Raw genomic sequence first — 6,000 nt, 5'->3', positions numbered from 1 at the left:
CATTACATTTAAAACTTTCTTAGATTTATCAATCACGTATGTAATGTGGTCCCTCCACGTGGTCCGTACATCAAAAAACACTCCCAGAAACTTAAAACACTTCACCTTCTCCAGGCTCTTTCCATACAGCTGCACCTGCATACTCTCCTCAACCTTCCTTCTAGTAAAAAACATACATTTAGTCTTATCTACAGAGAATCTAAAACCCCATTTCCTTCCCCAATTCTCTACCTGCGTTACAGCTTCCTGCACTTTCTTCACAATATGTTTCATATTTTTTCCCCTCTTCCTCAAACCCACATCATCTGCAAACAATGACTTGCCTACTCCTGGGTGCAGGTCTGTAAAAACATCATTAATCATTACATTGAACAATAATGGGCTTATCACACTTCCCTGCGGGATCCCATTTTTAACAAAGCACCTCCTGGAGATTTCTAGGCCTATCTTAACCTGAATACTTCTGTTACTTAAAAACTCTATTACCCAATTAAACATACTTCCACCCACCCCCAGTAAGTGCAACTTTATCAAAAGACCGTCCACCCACAGCATATCATACGCTTTCTCTACATCTAAAAACACTGCCGCAACCGTCTCTTTCCTTACCTGAGCTGTCCTGATTTCATGCTCCAAGCATACCAGTGAATCAGTAGTACTTCTCCCTTTTCTAAATCCACTCTGACAACTGGCCATCAGTCCTCTTTCCTCCATAAAATGCATCAGTCTCCCATTCACCAGTCTCTCCATTAATTTACCCATATGTGATGTTAAGGCTATAGGCCTATAATTTGCCGGATTGCTTGCATCTTTCCCCGGCTTTCTAATGGGTATAATCACCGCTTCTTCCCATCCTGATGGGATCTTCCCCTCCTCCCAGACTTTATTATACAAGTTCAACAACTTCCGCAATCCCACATCCCTTAAATGCCTTAACATGATATAACAAACACCATCTTTACCCGGAGCCGAGTTCTTACATTTAGCCAGTGCCCTCCTCAATTCCCCTACTGTGAATGGGACATTATACCTATCCTCCAATAACCCTTTCTTGTGAAAAGCCCCTGCATACACACCTTTAGTTTCCTCCCTGCCCCTACTCTCTTCCTCTGCCAGGTTATTGGGACTATGTACTTTGCTCAGAGTGTTCACCATCATTTCTGCCTTTTCCACATTTGTTATAGCTACCTGGCCCCCATCCAAGAGGATTGGGTAACCCCACTCCCTCCTATTACCTCCCATTTTTCTAATCATCCCCCACACTTCACCTATTGTGGTTGTGCTCCCAATAGAACTACAGTACCCCCTCCAATACGCCCTTTTCGTTTCTCTGATAGTCCTTGTTAGGGATGTTCTAACTCTAACTTATTTTGCAAGAACCACACAGAGAGACAGTATGCCCTTTGAACACTTGCAAGTGGAGAATTTGTTCGTTACTGTAGATACAGCAATGTCCGAACAAAGTCTGCCGTTGCAGTCATGCAAGAGAGTCTTTATTGAGAGAAGAAGGGTGGGGGTGAGAGTCAGCCAAGGTGGGGGTGACATTTGACATGTGTAGTGGGCACCTCAACAAATGATTAACCACTTGGGAGGGTCCCAGTCTATCTCTCCACGAGGCCGTGGACATAAATTCTAGTGGAGCAAAACAAGGACGCCTCCACACCACCTGGAGAGCTTCAACAACTGAATGGTTCAACTGTTCAGAATCACGGGAAGGTAAAAGGTTCAAACAAAGTTCATTCTAGTCTACATCCCAACATAATCATACGATCAAGATAGTTTATAAACCCTAACAGTCCTCCTGACCACTGCCTGCAACCTCTTATACTCAATCAGATGTTGGCAATTATGAGTCCTCTTCAGTACTCTCAAAGACCTATTTCTGTTCTTAACTACCTCTCCACACTTATCATTCCACCATGGAACTGCTTTCCTCTTATTCCTGCCTGTACTTTTGGGTATTGTAGTCTCTGCCGCCAGAAGAATAAACTGCCGCACCTCTAATTCATATTCCTCCACATCACTAGTTTCTCGCCCTGCACTGAGAAGTGCATCACTCACTACCCCAAAAGTTTCCCAGTCGGCCTTACTGAACACCCACCTTCCACTCCTATCCTCTACATTCAACGCCACACTAACGTCCATTTTACACAGAATGGGATAGTGATCACTCCCTGTGGTCCCTCCTTCATATACCTCCCATTCACACCTCGGCGCCAGTCTACCAGACACTAAAGTAAGATCCAATACGGATTCCTTTCCAGTTCTTACATCTATCCTAGTCTTTCTACCATCGTTAACACACACTAAGTTTCTACCATTCAACATATCTTCGATTACCTGCCCATTATTATCTGTTTTTTCCCCTCCCCATAATGTATTATGAGCGTTAAAATCCCCGCACCATATAACACTATCACCATCCTGTCCCTCTACCTTCTCCAACTCATTCAACTTCAGCTGCTTACTTGGATTATAATAGTTTATTATCCCTACTTTCCTCCTGCCCGCCCAAACTTCCACCACCACATACTCCTGCTCTGTCCCTCGACCCACTACCCTGTACGGCACTCCCTTCCTTACAAATGTTGCACACCCCCCTCCATTACCGTGATCCCTATCCCTCCTGAAGACAACATAGTCACTCAAAACGAAATCCAGGTTAGGTCTTAACCATGTCTCCTGTACACATATAATATCTGGCTTCACACTCCTGCTGTCAATAAATTTCTTAAAATCTTGGCCATTTGCCACCAAACTCCTAGCATTCCATTGTAAGAGTAACATAATCAGTAGATTATCCTACACTACCTGCTTCCTGGTTTGGCTGTCCATTCAGCCCCTCCCTTATCTCCTCCCACTTTAATCCTACCAAGCCTAGATGTTGAATAGCAACCTTCGTGATTATTTGAATCTTCTCAGTCTTGGACTTAACCTCAGTTGTAGCATTAATTACCCCTGCAATGAATATAACCAGATCCTTCTTCTCTCCCTGTGCCCTGGACTCCTTATCCCTGCTTGTTTCCTGCCTCTCCTCCTGGCTCCCAGCATTCCCTGAGCCAACCTCCACTCCGACCTTCCCTCCACCATTCCTCCCCGTTCCCCCCACCCGTCTGGCTGCCTCAGCATAGGATACTTTGTCCTTCACCTTTACATTCTGAATCTCCGCCTCCCTTCTCATCACTTCACATCCCCAGTACGCCGCGCTGTGCTTCCCACCACAATTGCAGCATTTTGGACTCACTCCCTCCCCCACACTTAGCACATCTATTGACCCCTCTACAGAACTTTGCCACATGTCCAAACTTCTGACACTTAAAACACCTCATTGGCTTCTGCACATACTCTCTCACCCTGTACCTCATGAATCCGAGATACACCTCCTCAGGTATCTCCTTCGAACTGAATAGCACTAGCATAGACTCAGTGACACTCTTCTCAACCCCCCTAGTCAACCGCTGCGCACCCTGCACCACATCACACTTCATCTTGAGGCTCCTCACAATCTCCTTCACATCCATAGACACTGGAATCCCATATATCACACCTTTACTCCCTTCTCCTCCCACCCTCGCCACCTTTTCCACCACACTCTTCCCAACTACCTGCAGCCTTTGAGCTTTTGCAACCTGCTCCTCAGAGGTACACACAAGCAACAGATTGCCGTCATTCAACACTTTCGCAAACTCCACCTCTCCAACCTGTTTTCCAATTACTTTGGTCAATTTAACTGGATCCATACCCTTCACTCCACCCTCTCCTTCAAACCTCACTACAACCCTCCATGTCTCCTCTTTCCTCTGCCTTTCTGCAACTTCCCTGAGACGCTTCACTCCCCTACTCCCCACCATTTCCCAACTCCCACTCCCCTCCTCTTCCTTATCCCCCTCATCCATACCCCAACTACCACCTTCCTGTGACCCAGCCATGGCCAGAGAAGAGAATAATAGCAGGCGTAATGTGTTATGGCGCAATTTTTATTTTTTTTTTTCCTTTCCCCCTCAGCCCAGCGCCGCCATAACTGGCTCGCTACCTTCGAAATATTCAAATCCTAGGTTCTTTTGGAAGAATTTCCATACAAGTTTTGTGCAGTTCCAAGCAAACGCTCCTCGAATACGTGTCAGTGCGAGTCCGGGCGGGGCCCCCTTCACTTCCTTCTTGCGTCTCCCTTAAAGATGCGTTCAAGAATTCAAGCTCATAGTTTTTGCTGAAATCAAACACGTGTCCTTAAATTAAAGGGGTGTGACAAGTACTCGAAAAAGTGAGGGTGAAAAAGGGCATCCAAAATCGCTCCCCTCTTATTGACTTGTATAGTGGTCATTTATGCCGAGGAGGAAGACTCTTTTAAAACAAAGTAGACACAATTCAATGTCGTTTTTCAAAAGAGAATGATCTAATCTAATATCTGCCTTTACCAAAGGCTCAATTTGGACTAACGCTAATGCACCTAGAAACGTTCATGGAGGTGTCCTGATGAGATAACTTGGTTCTTCTGGCTGGTGACGTTGCTATTCATGTTGCACAACTTCCCAAAAAAGAAATTGTGACGTTCCACATCTTAACATTCATCCCCGTATAATGACATTTGGCAGACATAGTACATCACATAGGTTTGCAAATAACGCCGGTTCATGAGGGGACAGCAAAATCACTCACTCACTCACTCACTCACTCACTCACTCACTCACTCACTCACTCACTCACTCACTCACTCACTCACTCACTCACTCACTCACTCCACGAATCGCGGGCATCGCACTCTTGCCAAACTCAACAAATGCGGACTTAGGAGACCTAAAGCCACACAATGAGAAGAAGCAGAACCATCCATTTGTAACTGGTACTTTGCGATTGGCTGAAGTCAAAAAGTCAAAGTCAAAGTCCGCTTTATTGTCAATTTCTTCACATGCCAGGCACACAAAGAGATCGAAATTACGTTTCCCACCGTCCCACGGTGACTAGACAGTACACAACACGCACATCAAACAGCACAAAGAGTAAAAACGAACAGACAAGAGCAACAGATAAGTAATAAGCAAATAACCCAAATAATAAACAATAAATAAATAAATAGACAAATAAGAGCAGTAAAATGGAGCAAGCGCGCTAATAGCAGACAGCCAGATCATAGCGCAAAAGAACAGGACGTCATGTAGCAGAGGGTGGAGGGAATTCAGGATCCGGACAGCTTGGAGCACGAAGCTGTCCCTGAGTCTGGTGGTGCGGGAGCGCAGGCATCTGTATCTCTTCCTAGAGGGCAGAAGTACAAACAAAGAGTGAGATGAAGATGAGCACATGACGACAAATAAGAAGGCGTACAATTCTGGCTCGGGGCCGCGTGCGTCGTCAAAGTGCCCCACCTTGGCCGGCGACACCCGTGCGGGCTGTTGTTCCAATTGACAAGACGTTCTTTGATTCATCAAGCCTTTGCGGCGGTTTGTGCCAGTGGCTGTCTCCAAACGACTCCCCGATGAGCAAACAAGAGCGAGCGTGTTGCGACATGACATCTGCCGCATCTTTCTTCAGTCTAGGATGAAAAAACTCGCAGCCTCCCGTTTGAAACTACAATGTTTCCCCGTTTGACAATAATGTCAAAACCCAGAGTAGAAAACCCTAGAGAACACCACCCAGTTTAATGGCAACTCATTGTGGCATTTATATGTATGTGATGTTCTAATGTAAATATCTCTGGACCTACCATCGAGCCTTGTGGAACACCGATCATGTCGATGGTCAGGGGGGTGCACACCTGATGGTTGTCATCATAAACGGGATGACAAACGGCAGAAGAGTGTTACTCCTCATCCAGCACGCTGCTGCTTTGGAAACAAACTTGGCTTAGTTTGGAGGACTGTTCAGGGGCCGTTGAAGGGCAGAGCTCATGTGGAATCGTGGCCGACAGGGAGGACTTTGGCGCTCATGTGTGCGCGCTGGGGGAAGGGCAACGCTTGTTGTTTTTCCAGCAGGCCTCGCGTCGCTCAGTCTTGTTGACTGACTTTC

Source organism: Syngnathus leptorhynchus, chromosome 16, assembly GCF_054491065.1.
Source record: "Syngnathus leptorhynchus isolate UIUO chromosome 16, UIUO_Slep, whole genome shotgun sequence".
Taxonomy (NCBI): Eukaryota; Metazoa; Chordata; class Actinopteri; order Syngnathiformes; family Syngnathidae; genus Syngnathus; species Syngnathus leptorhynchus.
The sequence above is the reverse complement of the archived record's forward strand: the minus strand, read 5'-3'. Positions refer to the sequence as shown.